A 17,452-nucleotide genomic window follows, 5' to 3' on the forward strand; every position below is an offset into this window, starting at 1 on the left:
GATATTTATTTAATTATTTGAAGTTTTCCGTCGAACTCACGAACATTACACTTACCCAGATAACATTTACAAACTGGGCCGGTACTGGTCCAGCATACCAGCGTGCACAGTGGCTTCAGATTGGGTCTGTACAAATAGCCCCAATCGGACCGCTACTAGGCTGCTTTGTACCAAAACTGGGCCAATTCAAATTTTTCGGTACTGGGCCCGTATGGCGCAGCTGAACTAACCCAGTACTTCACCGTTAGTGAACGACACGGGACCAGTTGTGGGAAACCGGTATTGGGCCAATCATGTTGAGTGGTATCAATCCATTATCAAACCCGTACAGGGCCAGAGCCGGTTGTACATCACCGCCCCAGTCATACCCACCGGTTAATACCCATTTAGTAACCAGTTGACGCCTGAATTCAGCCAGTACACACAACAGATGTATAAATCTGTCTGATCCTGAGGGAATTTAAAAAAAATAAAAAACAGTTGATGCTAAAAAATATTAAAGCCAGTTACCATCTAACACTGAGTATGTGTCCACTGATCGGAAGAATATCTATCACGATTAAAACTGCTTGAATGGATCGACTGTTGGCAAACGGGGAAGAAAGGAAACCAAGGTCAATCGATCATGTACAGAAAGAACATTCACTGGCTATACTTCACAAATCACTGATAAGTTCGAGTGAATATAGTAATTGACTAATACCGATACTAAAATTGGGTTTAAATATGCAAGGAGTTTGGTCAATCTTGTGTAAGTCTGTATATGTGTTTTACAATATGATTTGAAATCAGATAACAAGGAAGCGTTGAAACAGTTTCTAATATGCCCCGAAAGCTTAATAATGCAAATGCATGTTTTTTTTATTTTTAAAACCCGAAATAACAAATACAGAAGTAATAAAGATTGACCAGTACACCATTAACAATTAGCTAACATCAAAAGATGAACTAAAGCCCAAAAGTGTGAATTAAAATTAGACGATGGTTTATTATTCCATTCTAGTTTATGTCGTGTAATTTGTTATTTTGAATGGTTTTCTTCACTGCGCCTTCTTTGTTCACCACTCTCTGCCGTCTTTCTCCCTGGCGGTCAGTTGTTTTTCTCAGCCAGACCATGATTTCTCTTTCAACTTGATCCGCTGTTGCTGAGTACAGCTTGTTCTTCAATACCGATTTTAACATAAAAAAAGAGACAAAAATACATCGATAACTAATATACCTTGTAAAATTAACCTGCTACTTCAACGTGTTCTGCTGATGTTACTAACAACCATATGATTGTAAGCAACGTATATAACGGTTATCCATCGGCGATATGACAACACGCTCCACATGACCATTGTTCATTCGCAACATCACATATTTACGAATCATAATCTCAATTTCTCAAACTGTGATATGATTAAACTGTGTTATTTAACTTAACATGTACGTATTTTAGCATCCGCACACTCACACAATAAGAGGTAAAAGGAGACGTGGCAGAGTTATTGCAACCCGGGGGGAAATGTGAAATGTTAATCATTCTTACTTCTGACAGCATAACAGAGATGGAGTCCACAAAATGCTCTCTTCGGGACGTCACCGGTCCCCTTCCATCCTTTCTTTCCCACCCAGTTCATTTTTATGGGCGACGACATGGTTCAACGTCTGCGATATTGTTCTTCTAACAATGCCTTTAGCAGACCAGTCACCTACGAGGCTAAGACAATGGATCTAAAACAACCGAATGGATAAAAAATTGTATAATTCAGCAGAACTAGAAATATTGTGACCATTCAGTGGACTGAAGATAAGGACAAATAAGGATTTAAATGTATATTATTTATCAGCGTTGCTAATATTCAGTTTAAATTTAGAGACAGGAAAATTGAAAACTTTGCGAGTTATCCTAGTTGTAGAAATTTGTGGAACGCCCAACTAAAATGAGTGTAGAGTAAGATCTGTATATGTTACAGTAGCATGCATACGAAATTTAATAAAACATCAAACAAACAATTAGTAAATGTGTGTTTCAGACTAAAATAGTTATAAAACATAAGTTAATTACCAAGGCGTTTTTTATAGCCCGGTGAACGAGTTTGACATCAAATGCGGCAAGATCTTGAAAGGACTACACAGGCAGAAAGTCGTCCGCGATGCTTGTTGTGTCCGGTCAATTGCTGTCCTTTTGCAGTATTTTCATTCGACATTTTCATCCGACATTCGTATATGTTTTAAAGACAAAAAATCATCCTCTAACATATATGAGGAGCCATTTTGGTACAGTTTTTTTGATACGTGAAAATTATTCCCACACGCCTTAAAATCATTTCCTAATATATCATATGAATGTGAATTTAAGACATCTGAAAGGAATTCATTGCAACATCTTAACTCAATGTCATGAAGGCCAAAACGGCCTGCCAAAGGAAGTGGTTTAATCCGCCGATGTTCAGGTAAGGTGTTACGTTCAAACATGTAACTGGCTCTCCTTGGAGGGGTAAGTCGAATGCCGACTCCAGTTCCACTGCTGGAAAACCTGGCAGAGCAGGTGAAGGTGCTAGACGTATTTGCTTCGGCTGCGTTGGCATGAGGGGCTTCGTCGTCATCACTCTCGCTTGAGGAATATCTCTTTTGTTTGCGTCTGCAAGGGAATTATTTGCTGATGATCAATATGACACAAACATATACAGAATGCACATTAAATAGTACAACATTATTACAATCCATTAGGTTCTTAGTAACCTTAATTCGCTAGAATTCGCTAGCAAGTGTCAAACCATATGCATAAATGAAATAGTACGTTCTACTTCCTCTCCCCAAATCTTCCTCAGCGACCGTCTGTAAATCGGATATATCCTCAGTTTACGTCGTCCATCCTGGTAAGTATCTGTGTGAGATAAGGCGATAAAACTTTGGTATATAACATATACCATTCTAATTTTTCCAATGTAGATATTTTCGGTATTACCCCCTGATGAACAAGTGCAGTATATGTTTCCCATGGATCACACTTTCGTCCTTTGCAACACCAAACTTTTGCCGTTTTATGCCTGATATGATCATCAAGAGGTTTCATTATTGTATTTTAATAAAGTAACACATATTTTCATGAAATCATAAAACCTTATTCACAAACATTTTACACAAGCATTTGGAAATAGAGGAAAATGAAGTCATATGGCGGGAAGGTAATAGAAGCCAGTTATGATGAAATGATTTAGTGGAAAGATACTAGAAATGGAGGGAGATGAAGTGATATGACGGGAAGGTAATAGAAGCGAGATATGATGAAATGATTCAGTGGAAAGATAGTGGAAATGGAGGGAGATGAAGCGATATTGCGGGAAGGTAATAGATACGGATGATGACGATATGGTTTAGTGGAAAATGATAGAACTGGGGCGGATGGGGGGGAGATTGAAATGATCTGGTGGAAGTCTGGGAAATAAGTTGAACGACGAAAGGTTTCAAGCACAGGTATAACAGTCAAGAGTTAATACAGGCAAGTCGATGGGAATGACACGTTGCTCACGTTCCTTGCATTTAGGGCTAAAACTAACGTTTGTAAAATGTAGTAGAAAGCAGTCAGACTCAAACTGGATAACACTTGATGAAAATTAAAACAAAACGTGTGGTACTGATTTTTCTCATGCAAGACATGGAAATTAGAGTTCTACGTTTACAATTGGTAAAGACGCCAATTGGGTTTTCAAGGAATGTACATGCACAAAAAATGCATTCATGAACTGATAGAAAATTTATTTACTTATATTTCCCCTCCGGTCGTAAGTGGGAAGGCCTCCCAGCAACTTGCGGATGGTCGTGGGTTTCCCCTGGGCTCTGTCCTGTTTTCTACCACCATAATGCTGGCCACCGTCGTACCAATCACCAATCAAATAAATACATACCGGTAAATAGATATTTATTTAATTATTTGAAGTTTTCCGTCGAACTCACGAACATTACACTTACCCAGATAACATTTACAAACTAGGCCGGTACTGGTCCAGCATACCAGCGCGCACAATGGCTTCAGATTGGGTCTGTACAAATAGCCCCAATCGGACCGCTACTAGGCTGCTTTGTACCAAAACTGGGCCAATTCAAATTTTTCGGTACTGGGCCCGTATGGCGCAGCTGAACTAACCCAGTACTTCACCGTTAGTGAACGACACGGGACCAGTTGTGGGAAACCGGTATTGGGCAAATCACATGTTGAGTGGTATCAATCCATTATCAAACCCGTACAGGGCCAGAGCCGGTTGTACATCACCGCCCCAGTCATACCCACCGGTTAATACGCATTTAGTAACCAGTTGACGCCTGAATTCAGCCAGTACACACAACAGATGTATAAATCTGTCTGATCCTGAGGGAATTTAAAAAATTAAAAAACAGTTGATGCTAAAAAATGTTAAAGCCAGTTACCATCTAACACTGAGTATGTGTCCACTGATCGGAAGAATATCTATCATGATTAAAACTGCTTGAATGGATCGACTGTTGGCAAACGGGGAAGAAAGGGAAACCAAGGTCAATCGATCATGTACAGAAAGAACATTCACTGGCTATACTTCACAAATCACTGATAAGTTCGAGTGAATATAGTAATTGACTAATACCGATACTAAAATTGGGTTTAAATATGCAAGGAGTTTGGTCAATCTTGTGTAAGTCTGTATATGTGTTTTACAATATGATTTGAAATCAGATAACAAGGAAGCGTTGAAACAGTTTCTAATATGCCCCGAAAGCTTAATAATGCAAATGCATGTTTTTTTTATTTTTAAAACCCGAAATAACAAATACAGAAGTAATAAAGATTGACCAGTACACCATTAACAATTAGCTAACATCAAAAGATGAACTAAAGCCCAAAAGTGTGAATTAAAATTAGACGACGGTTTATTATTCCATTCTAGTTTATGTCGTGTAATTTGTTATTTTGAATGGTTTTCTTCACTGCGCCTTCTTTGTTCACCACTCTCTGCCGTCTTTCTCCCTGGCGGTCAGTTGTTTTTCTCAGCCAGACCATGATTTCTCTTTCAACTTGATCCGCTGTTGCTGAGTACAGCTTGTTCTTCAATACCGATTTTAACATAAAAAAAGAGACAAAAATACATCGATAACTAATATACCTTGTAAAATTAACCTGCTACTTCAACGTGTTCTGCTGATGTTACTAACAACCGTATGATTGTAAGCAACGTATATAACGGTTATCCATCGGTGATATGACAACACGCTCCACATGACCATTGTTCATTCGCAACATCACATATTTACGAATCATAATCTCAATTTCTCAAACTGTGATATGATTAAACTGTGTTATTTAACTTAACATGTACGTATTTTAGCATCCGCACACTCACACAATAAGGGGTAAAAGGAGACGTGGCAGAGTTATTGCAACCCGGGGGGGAAATGTGAAATGTTAATCATTCTTACTTCTGACAGCATAACAGAGATGGAGTCCACAAAATGCTCTCTTCGGGACGTCACCGGTCCCCTTCCATTCTTTCTTTCCCACCCAGTTCATTTTTATGGGCGACGACATGGTTCAACGTCTGCGATATTGTTCTTCTAACAATGTCTTTAGCAGACGAGCCACCTACGAGGCTAAGACAATGGATCTAAAACAACCGAATTGATAAAAAATTGTATAATTCAGCAGAACTAGAAATATTGTGACCATTCAGTGGACTGAAGATGAAGACAAATAAGGATTTAAATGTATATTATTTATCTGCGTTGCTAATATTCAGTTTAAATTTAGAGACAGGAAAATTGAAAACTTTGCGAGTTATCCTAGTTGTAGAAATTTGTGGAACGCCCAACTAAAGTGAGTGTAGAGTAAGATCTGTATATGTTACAGTAACATGCATACGAAATTTAATAAAACATCAAGCAAACAATTAGTAAATGTGTGTTTCAGACTAAAACAGTTATAAAACATAAGTTAATTACCAAGGCGTTTTTTTGTAGCCCGGTGAACGAGTTTGACATCAAATGTGGCAAGATCTTGAAAGGACTACACAGGCAGAAAATCGTCCGCGATGCTTGTTGTGTCCGGTCAATTGTCAATTGTCCTTTTGCAGTATTTTCATTCGACATTTTCATCCGACATTCGTATATGTTTTAAAGACAAAAATCATCCTCTAACATATATGAGGAGCCATTTTGGTACAGTTTTTCTGATACGTGAAAATTATTCCCACACGCCTTAAAATCATTTCCTAATATATCATATGAATGTGAATTTAAGATATCTGAAAGGAATTCATTGCAACATCGTAACTCAATGTCATTGAAGGCCAAAACGGCCTGCCAAAGGAAGTGGTTTAATCCGCTGATGTTCAGGTAAGGTGTTACGTTCAAACATGTAACTGGCTCTCCTTGGAGGGGTAAGTCGAATGCCGTTCCACTGCTGGAAAACCTGGCAGAGCAGGTGAAGGTGCTAGACGTATTTGCTTCGGCTGCGTTGGCATGAGGGGCTTCGTCGTCATTACTTTCGCTTGAGGAATATCTCTTTTGTTTGCGTCTGCAAGGGAATTATTTGCTGATGATCAATATGACACAAACATATACAGAATGCACATTAAATAGTACAACATTATTACAATCCATTAGGTTCTTAGAAACCTTAATTCGCTAGAATTCGCTAGCAAGTGTCAAACCATATGCATAAATGAAATAGTAACATCTACTTCCTCTCCCCAAATCTTCCTCAGCGACCGTCTGTAAATCGGATATATCCTCAGCTATCCTCAGTTTACGTCGTCCATCCTGGTAAGTATCTGTGTGAGATAAGGCGATAAAACTTTGGTATATAACATATACCATTCTAATTTTTCCAATGTAGATATTTTCGGTATTACCCCCCGACGAACAAGTGCAGTATATGTTTCCCATGGATCACACTTTCGTCCTTTGCAACACCAAACTTTTGCCGTTTTATGCCTGATATGATCATCAAGAGGTTTCATTATTGTATTTTAATAAAGTAACACATATTTTCATGAAATCATAAAACCTTATTCACAAACATTTTACACAAGCATTTGGAAATAGAGGAAAATGAAGTGATATGGCGGGAAGGTAATAGAAGCCAGTTATGATGAAATGATTTAGTGGAAAGATACTCGAAATGGAGGGAGATGAAGTGATATGACGGGAAGGTAATAGAAGCGAGATATGATTAAATGATTCAGTGGAAAGATAGTGGAAATGGAGGGAGATGAAGCGATATTGCGGGAAGGTAATAGATACGGATGATGACGAAATGGTTTAGTGGAAAATGATAGAACTGGGGCGGGTGGTTGGGGGGGGGGATTGAAATGATCTGGTGGAAGTCTGGGGGATAAGTTGAACGACGAAAGGTTTCAAGCACAGGTATAACAGTCAGGAGTTAATACAGGCAAGTCGATGGGAATGACACGTTGCTCACGTTCCTTGCATTTAGGGCTAAAACTAATGCTTGTAAAATGTAGTAGAAAGCAGTCAGACTCAAACTGGATAACACTTGATGAAAATTAAAACAAAACGTGTGGTACTGATTTTTCTCATGCAAGAGATGGAAATTAGAGTTCTACGTTTACAATTGGTAAAGACGCCAATTGGGTTTTCAAGGAATGTACATGCACAAAAAATGTATTCATGAACTGATAGAAAATGTATTTACTTATATTTCCCCTCCGGTCGTAAGTGGGAAGGCCTCCCAGCAACTTGCGGATGGTCGTGGGTTTCCCCTAGGCTCTGTCCTGTTTTCTACCACCATAATGCTGGCCACCGTCGTACCAATCACCAATCAAATAAATACATACCGGTAAATAGATATTTATTTAATTATTTGAAGTTTTCCGTCGAACTCACGAACATTACACTTACCCAGATAACATTTACAAACTAGGCCGGTACTGGTCCAGCATACCAGCGTGCACAGTGGCTTCAGATTGGGTCTGTACAAATAGCCCCAATCGGACCGCTACTAGGCTGCTTTGTACCAAAACTGGGCCAATTCAAATTTTTCGGTACTGAGCCCGTATGGCGCAGCTGAACCCGTGTCGTTGGTGAACGACACGGGACCAGTTGTGAGAAACCGGTATTGGGCCAATCATGTTGAGTGGTATCAATCCATTATCAAACCCGTACAGGGCCAGAGCCGGTTGTACATCACCGCCCCAGTCATACCCACCGGTTAATACCCATTTAGTAACCAGTTGTCGCCTGAATTCAGCCAGTAGATGTATAAATCTGTCTGATCCTGAGGGAATTTAAAAAATAAAAAACAGTTGATGCTAAAAAATATTAAAGCCAGTTACCATCTAACACTGAGTATGTGTCCACTGATCGGAAGAATATCTATCACGATTAAAACTGCTTGAATGGATCGACTGTTGGCAAACGGGGAAGAAAGGAAACCAAGGTCAATCGATCATGTACAGAAAGAACATTCACTGGCTATACTTCACAAATCACTGATAAGTTCGAGTGAATATAGTAATTGACTAATACCGATACTAAAATTGGGTTTAAATATGCAAGGAGTTTGGTCAATCTTGTGTAAGTCTGTATATGTGTTTTACAATATGATTTGAAATCAGATAACAAGGAAGCGTTGAAACAGTTTCTAATATGCCCCGAAAGCTTTATAATGCAAATGCATGTTTTTTTTATTTTTAAAACCCGAAATAACAAATACAGAAGTAATAAAGATTGACCAGTACACCATTAACAATTAGCCAACATCAAAAGATGAACTAAAGCCCAAAAGTGTGAATTAAAATTAGACGATGGTTTATTATTCCATTCTAGTTTATGTCGTGTAATTTGTTATTTTGAATGGTTTTCTTCACTGCGCCTTCTTTGTTCACCACTCTCTGCCGTCTTTCTCCCTGGCGGTCAGCTGTTTTTCTCAGCCAGACCATGATTTCTCTTTCAACTTGATCCGCTGTTGCCGAGTACAGCTTGTTCTTCAATACCGATTTTAACATAATAAAAGAGACAAAAATACATCGATAACTAATATACCTTGTAAAATTAACGTGCTACTTCAACGTGTTCTGCTGATGTTACTAACAACCATATGATTGTAAGGGACGTATATAACGGTTATCCATCGGTGATATGACAACACCCTCCACATGACCATTGCTCATTTGTAACATTACATATTTACGTTTCATAATCTCAATTTCTCAAACTGTGATATGATTAAACTGTGCTATTTAACTTAACATGTACGTATTTTAGCATCCGCACACTCACACAATAAGAGGTAAAAGGAGACGTGGCAGAGTTATTGCAACCCGGGGGGAAATGTGAATGTTAATCATTCTTACTTCTGACAGCATAACAGAGATGGAGTCCACAAAATGCTCTCTTCGGGACGTCACCGGTCCCCTTCCATCCTTTCTTTCCCACCCAGTTCATTTTTATGGGCCACGACATGGTTCAACGTCTGCGATATTGTTCTCCTAACAATGTCTTTAGCAGACGAGCCACCTACGAAGCTAAGACAATGGATCTAAAACAACCGAATTGATAAAAAATTGTATAATTCAGCAGAACTAGAAATATTGTGACCATTCAGTGGACTGAAGATGAAGACAAATAAGGATTTAAATGTATATTATTTATCAGCGTTGCTAATATTCAGTTTAAATTTAGAGACAGGAAAATTGAAAACTTTGCGAGTTATCCTAGTTGTAGAAATTTGTGGAACGCCCAACTAAAGTGAGTGTAGAGTAAGATCTGTATATGTTACAGTAACATGCATACGAAATTTAATAAAACATCAAGCAAACAATTAGTAAATGTGTGTTTCAGACTAAAACAGTTATAAAACATAAGTTAATTACCAAGGCGTGTTTTGTAGCCCGGTGAACGAGTTTGACATCAAATGTGGCAAGATCTTGAAAGGACTACACAGGCAGAAAATCGTCCGCGATGCTTGTTGTGTCCGGTCAATTGCTGTCCTTTTGCAGTATTTTCACTCATAACAGTGACGGTTATCGCGTTAGTATTAAATTTCTGAGCATTACTAAATACAATTGTCAGATAAGTAAATTACTGTCAGACATGGTATCTATACATTTAGAAATAAAGTTAGTTCGAATGCGATTCCGCATCTAGGTTTTACACACACTGTAATATTGCACCCATAAACAAGTATTAGTGCCGGGATGAGGTGGTTCCTTGGAAAGACGATGGAGTGATCTGCTGGAAAAACGAAAGTGGAGCGGTTTATTGGAGGGACGATAGAATAAGTGGCGGACTAATGAAAATTTAAGCTTGTAACAACCAGCCAAGCGAATTGAAGTTGTAACTAGCCACTAGCTCCCCATGTTAGCTTGTGTTAGCTTGCAACAGCTACCCTGGTTATCTTGCACTAGCTACCCAGACTATCTTCCCATAACTACTCTGGCTGTCTCCCACAAGCTGAACTAGATGGTCTATATGCTTGCTCGTGCAATCCTAATTAGATCGCTGAAAATTGCGAGCTTGCAGGAGGCTTCACATGAGCTCCCATTTGAAACAAAGCGTGCTTGCGCAAGCCATGGCAAACTCACCAGGGTAGCTACATCAAGCAATTAGCTAGCCTGGATAGCTAGCACTAGATAACTGACGTAGCTTACGCAAGCTATTCTGGATAGCTTAGGCTGACTACCAAGTTGCCATTGCGCACTTGATGATCTGATATAATGCTGGAATATGAATCCAGAAACCTTAACTATTTTCACACACATGCAATTTTAAAACACTCCTGTACATTGTACTAAAACAAATAACAGTTTAACTTCAGACTCTTAATTTATTTATACACACACACAAAAAAGCATTGATGACTACTTCCTTTCCCGCTATATTTCACCAGAGCAAAACCTGTAACGAAACAGAAACTTGTCTAATTGAATAATTCAGTATCAGTCATTTATTTATGCTCTATTTGAATCAGATAATTTCACATGGGTATGAGGTAAACCTGAATTAGTAATATTCAGTAAAAAGGCAAAAGTTAATTATTTTTCTGAAATGTAAAGATATGTATATTATATGAAAAAATACTTGTTACTATGCCATTTCACAAAAGCCTGACTTATTTCAATTCAATGCATGCATTTGTGATTATGATTTACATTACACGAATCTTTATGCCGAATGCATCAACTCATATGAAAGACACGGAAAAAATATTAATTATCATGGTTATAAAAAGTACATACCGGTAGATCTGTTAAGGTGAAAATTATATGCATCCAGTCAGAGTTGTTTCAGATATGCCAGGTAATTCTTGTCCTATCTTTGTGTTCTAGTGAAAACTGATGGACAAAAGACCTACATCAAAAATGGGGCGAATTAAACCCTACGATGTAGAGTGAGTGAGTGAGTGCTTGGGGTTTAACGTCGTACTCAACAATTTTTCAGTCATATGACGACGAAGGAATCATTAGGGTGCATGTACGTGTAATGTGCCTCCTTGTTGCAGGACGGATTTCCACCGCTCTTTTATTTAGTGCTGCTTCACTGAGACGACTTACCGAAGGCAAGTAAGCCGCCCCGCCCGAACGCCAAGCGAGGAAGTTACAACTTCCTCTTTTAAAGTCTTAGGTGTGACTCGATCAAGGATTGATCCGGGGATCTACCGGTCCCGAAGCGGACGCTCTACCAACTGTGCTATCCGGGCCGGTCCTACGATGTAGAAACAGGGTATGCTCCTTTGGACGGATATACCTCGAGACAACCTCAGTGAAGTCATAATCAAGTGAGATACACCATATACTCGTACATCAATTTTCTACTTAATCTGATCACGATGAAAAAGTGGTGCAGTTAACAGAATTACACATATGCAATGCATTTATATTTCAGAATTTTTTTTATGCAGGAAAACAATTCAGTATAAATTTTTGAGACAATATAGAAACTAAAGGGTACCTGCACCTGCGAAATACATAATATAAATGAAAATAGAATCAGTCAGTATAAAACATACCAAAGATTACTTTGAATTAAGTATAAGTGAAAAAGGGGATCCACAGTTTTAAATCGTACAGCATTCATAACTTATAATCGCAAGACCCATTTTCAAATCAGCTCAGTTCCCGAAGGAACATGTAAGAAGTAATACACAATAAATACAGCTGATACCAATTAAGAAAGAAGCAGTCAACACTTTTCACTGATGCAGGGAAGCAACTCCACATTTGCGTGACCCATATTTCAAATTCGTATAGTCCATCAGTAATTTCCACGTGGAATACAGATATACGTATCTGTGTTGCGTTGATGGCAATAATTCTCAGAACCATCCCGTTGATGAGAAAATAAAAACAAACAAAACAAAAAAACAAAAAACGTTGAAGCTGATGCAACCCCTAAGAGTCCGATGAGGGAAGATAATGGAAGCGGATGATGATGAAATGATTTAGTGGAAAGATGCTGGAAATAGAGGAAAATGAAGTGATATGGCGGGAAGGTAATAGAAGCCAGTTATGATGAAATGATTTAGTGGAAAGATACTAGAAATGGAGGGAGATGAAGTGATATGACGGGAAGGTAATAGAAGCGAGATATGATGAAATGATTCAGTGGAAAGATAGTGGAAATGGAGGGAGATGAAGCGATATTGCGGGAAGGTAATAGATACGGATGATGACGAAATGGTTTAGTGGAAAATGATAGAACTGGGGCGGGTTGGGGGGGGGGATTGAAATGATCTGGTGGAAGTGTGGGGGATAAGTTGAACGACGAAAGGTTTCAAGCACAAGTATAACAGTCAAGAGTTAATACAGGCAAGTCGATGGGAATGACACGTTGCTCACGTTCCTTGCATTTAGGGCTAAAACTAACGTTTGTAAAATGTAGTAGAAAGCAGTCAGACTCAAACTGGATAACACTTGATGGAAATTAAAACAAAACGTGTGGTACTGATTTTTCTCATGCAAGAGATGGAAATTAGAGTTCTACGTTTACAATTGGTAAAGACGCCAATTGGGTTTTCAAGGAATGTACATACACAAAAAATGCTTTCATGAACTGATAGAAAATTTTACTTATATTTCCCCTCCGGTCGTAAGTGGGAAGGCCTCTCAGCAACTTGCGGATGGTCGTGGGTTTCCCCTGGGCTCTGTCCTGTTTTCTACCACCATAATGCTGGCCACCGTCGTACCAATCACCAATCAAATAAATACATACCGGTAAATAGATATTTATTTAATTATTTGAAGTTTTCCTTCGAACTCACGAACATTACACTTACCCAGATAACATTTACAAACTAGGCCGGTACTGGTCCAGCATACCAGCGTGCACAGTGGCTTCAGATTGGGTCTGTACAAATAGCCCCAATCGGACCGCTACTAGGCTGCTTTGTACCAAAACTGGGCCAATTCAAATTTTTCGGTACTGGGCCCGTATGGCGCAGCTGAACTAACCCAGTACTTCACCGTTAGTGAACGACACGGGACCAGTTGTGGGAAACCGGTATTGGGCCAATCATGTTGAGTGGTATCAATCCATTATCAAACCCGTACAGGGCCAGAGCCGGTTGTACATCACCGGCCCAGTCATACCCACCGGTTAATACCCATTTAGTAACCAGTTGACGCCTGAATTCAGCCAGTACACACAACAGATGTATAAATCTGTCTGATCCTGAGGGAATTAAAAAAAAATAAAAAACAGTTGATGCTAAAAAATATTAAAGCCAGTTACCATCTAACACTGAGTATGTGTCCACTGATCGGAAGAATATCTATCATGATTAAAACTGCTTGAATGGATCGACTGTTGGCAAACGGGAAAGTAAGGAAACCCAGGTCAATCGATCATGTGCAGAAAGAACATTCACTGGCTATACTTCACAAATCACTGATAAGTTCGGGTGAATATAGTAATTGACTAATACCGATACTAAAATTGGGTTTAAATATGCAAGGAGTTTGGTCAATCTTGTGTAAGTCTGTATATGTGTTTGACAATATGATTTGAAATCAGATAACAAGGAAGCGTTGAAACAGTTTCTAATATGCCCCGAAAGCTTTATAATGCAAATGCATGTTTTTTTTATTTTTAAAACCCGAAATAACAAATACAGAAGTAATAAAGATTGACCAGTACACCATTAACAATTAGCTAACATCAAAAGATGAACTAAAGCCCAAAAGTGTGAATTAAAATTAGACGATGGTTTATTATTCCATTCTAGTTTATGTCGTGTAATTTGTTATTTTGAATGTTTTTCTTCACTGCGCCTTCTTTGTTCACCACTCTCTGCCGTCTTTCTCCCTGGCGGTCAGCTGTTTTTCTCAGCCAGACCATGATTTCTCTTTCAACTTGATCCGCTGTTGCCGAGTACAGCTTGTTCTTCAATACCGATTTTAACATAAAAAAGAGACAAAAATACATCGATAACTAATATACCTTGTAAAATTAACCTGCTACTTCAACGTGTTCTGCTGATGTTACTGACAACCATATGATTGTAAGCGACGTATATAACGGTTATCCATCGGTGATATGACAACACCCTCCACATGACCATTGTTCATTCGCAACATCACATATTTACGAATCATAATCTCAATTTCTCAAACTGTGATATGATTAAACTGTGTTATTTAACTTAACATGTACGTATTTTAGCATCCGCACACTCACACAATAAGAGGTAAAAGGAGACGTGGCAGAGTTATTGCAACCCGGGGGGAAATGTGAAATGTTAATCATTCTTACTTCTGACAGCATAACAGAGATGGAGTCCACAAAATGCTCTCTTCGGGACGTCACCGGTCCCCTTCCATCCTTTCTTTCCCACCCAGTTCATTTTTATGGGCCACGACATGGTTCAACGTCTGCGATATTGTTCTTCTAACAATGTCTTTAGCAGACGAGCCACCTACGAGGCTAAGACAATGGATCTAAAACAACCGAATTGATAAAAAATTGTATAATTCAGCAGAACTAGAAATATTGTGACCATTCAGTGGATTGAAGATGAAGACAAATAAGGAATTAAAATGTATATTATTTATCAGCGTTACTAATATTCAGTTTAAATTTAGAGACAGGAAAATTGAAAACTTTGCGAGTTATCCTAGTTGTAGAAATTTGTGGAACGCCCAACTAAAGTGAGTGTAAAGTAAGATCTGTATATGTTACAGTAGCATGCATACGAAATTTAATAAAACATCAAGCAAACAATTAGTAAATGTGTGTTTCAGACTAAAACAGTTATAAAACATAAGTTAATTACCAAGGCGTGTTTTGTAGCCCGGTGAACGAGTTTGACATCAAATGCGGCAAGATCTTGAAAGGGACTACACAGGCAGAAAGTCGTCCGCGATGCTTGTTGTGTCCGGTCAATTGCTGTCCTTTTGCAGTATTTTCACTCATAACAGTGACGGTTATCGCGTTAGTATTAAATTTCTGAGCATTACTAAATACAATTGTCAGATAAGTAAATTACTGCCGGACATGGTATCTATACATTTAGAAATAAAGTTAGTTCGAATGCGATTCCGCATCTAGGTTTTACACACACTGTAATATTGCACCCATAAACAAGTATTAGTGTCGGGATGAGGTGGTTCCTTGGAAAGACGATGGAGTGATCTGCTGGAAAAACGAAAGTGGAGCGGTTTATTGGAGGGACGATAGAATAAGTGGCGGACGATGCCCTAATGAAAATTTAAGCTTGTAACAAACAGCCAAGCGAATTGAAGTTTTACTAGCCACTAGCTCCCCATGTTAGTTTGTGTTAGCTTGCAACAGCTACCCTGGTTATCTTGCACTAGCTACCCAGACTATCTTCCCATAACTACTCTGGCTGTCTCCCACAAGCTGAACTAGATGGTCTATATGCTTGCTCGTGCAATCCTAATTAGATCGCTGAAAATTGCGAGCTTGCAGGAAGCTTCACATAAGCTCCCATTTGAAACAAAGCGTGCTTGCGCAAGCCATAGCAAACTCACCAGGGTAGCTACATCAAGCAATTAGCTAGCCTGGATAGCTAGCACTAGATAACTGACGTAGCTTACGCAAGCTATTCTGGATAGCTTAGGCTGACTACCAAGTTGCCACTGCGCACTTGATGACCTGATATAATGCTGGAATATGAACCCAGAAACCTTAACTATTTTCAAACACATGCAATTTTAAAACACTCCTGTACATTGTACTAAAACAAATAACAGTTTAACTTCAGACTCTTAATTTATTTATACACACACACAAAAAAGCATTGATGACTACTTCCTTTCCCGCTATATTTCACCAGAGCAAAACCTGTAACGAAACAAACTTGTCTAATTGAATAATTTAGTATCAGTCATTTATTTATGCTCTATTTGAATCAGATAATTTCACATGGGTATGAGGTAAACCTGAATTAGTAATATTCAGTAAAAAGGCAAAAGTTAATTATTTTTCTGAAATGTAAAGATATGTATATTATATGAAAAAATACTTGTTACTATGCCATTTCACAAAAGCCTGACTTATTTCAATTCAATGCATGCATTTGTGATTATGATTTACATTACACGAATCTTTAAGCCGAATGCATCAAGTCATATGAAAGACACGGAAAAAATATTAATTATCATGGTTATAAAAAGTACATACCGGTAGATCTGTTAAGGTGAAAATTATATGCATCCGGTCAGAGTTGTTTCAGATATGCCAGGTAATTCTCGTCCTATCTTTGTGTTCTAATGAAAACTGATGGACAAAAGATCCACATCAAAAATGGGGCGAATTAAACCCTACGATGTAGAGTGAGTGAGTGAGTGCTTGGGGTTTAACGTCGTACTCAACAATTTTTCAGTCATATGACGACGAAGGAATCATTAGGGTGCATGTACGTGTAATGTGCCTCCTTGTTGCAGGACGGATTTCCACCGCTCTTTTATTTAGTGCTGCATCACTGAGACGACTTACCGAAGGCAAGTAAGCCGCCCCGCCCGAGCCATTATACTGATACGGGTCAACCAGTCGTTGCACTATCCCCTTCAGGCTGAATGCCAAGCGAGGAAGTTACAACTTCCTCTTTTAAAGTCTTAGGTGTGACTCGATCAAGGATTGATCCTGGATCTACCGGTCCCGAAGCGGACGCTCTACCAACTGTGCTATCCGGGCCGGTCCTACGATGTAGAAACAGGGTATGCTCCTTTGGACGGATATACCTCGAGACAACCTCAGTGAAGTCATAATCAAGTGAGATACACCATATACTCGTACATCAATTTTCTACTTAATCTGATCACGACGAAAAAGTGGTGCAGTTAACAGAATTACACATATGCAATGCATTTATATTTCAGAGTTTTTTTTATGCAGGAAAACAATTCAGTATAAATTTTTGAGACAATAAAGAAATTACAGGGTACCTGCACCTGCGAAATACATAATATAAATGAAAATAGAATCAGTCAGTATAAAACATACCAAAGATTACTTTGAA

The 17,452-nt window shown here is 38.7% G+C and overlaps 1 long non-coding RNA gene across 2 annotated transcripts; it reads right to left on the reverse strand.

Annotated features, from left to right (window-relative positions):
- Window positions 1-6,367: 6,367 nt before the first annotated feature.
- LOC135464133 (uncharacterized) lies at window positions 6,368-9,957 on the reverse strand. Of its 2 annotated transcripts, none has more exons than XR_010443633.1 (3): window positions 9,330-9,957; window positions 8,183-8,960; window positions 6,368-6,785 (listed from the first exon to the last, which is right to left on the reverse strand). It is a non-coding gene; the product is annotated as an uncharacterized LOC135464133 (long non-coding RNA). The 2 variants fall into 2 exon arrangements; XR_010443632.1 differs by having other exon boundaries at window positions 7,670-8,960.
- Window positions 9,958-17,452: the final 7,495 nt, after the last annotated feature.

The sequence above is a fragment of the Liolophura sinensis genome, chromosome 3, assembly GCF_032854445.1.
Source record: "Liolophura sinensis isolate JHLJ2023 chromosome 3, CUHK_Ljap_v2, whole genome shotgun sequence".
Taxonomy (NCBI): domain Eukaryota; kingdom Metazoa; phylum Mollusca; class Polyplacophora; order Chitonida; family Chitonidae; genus Liolophura; species Liolophura sinensis.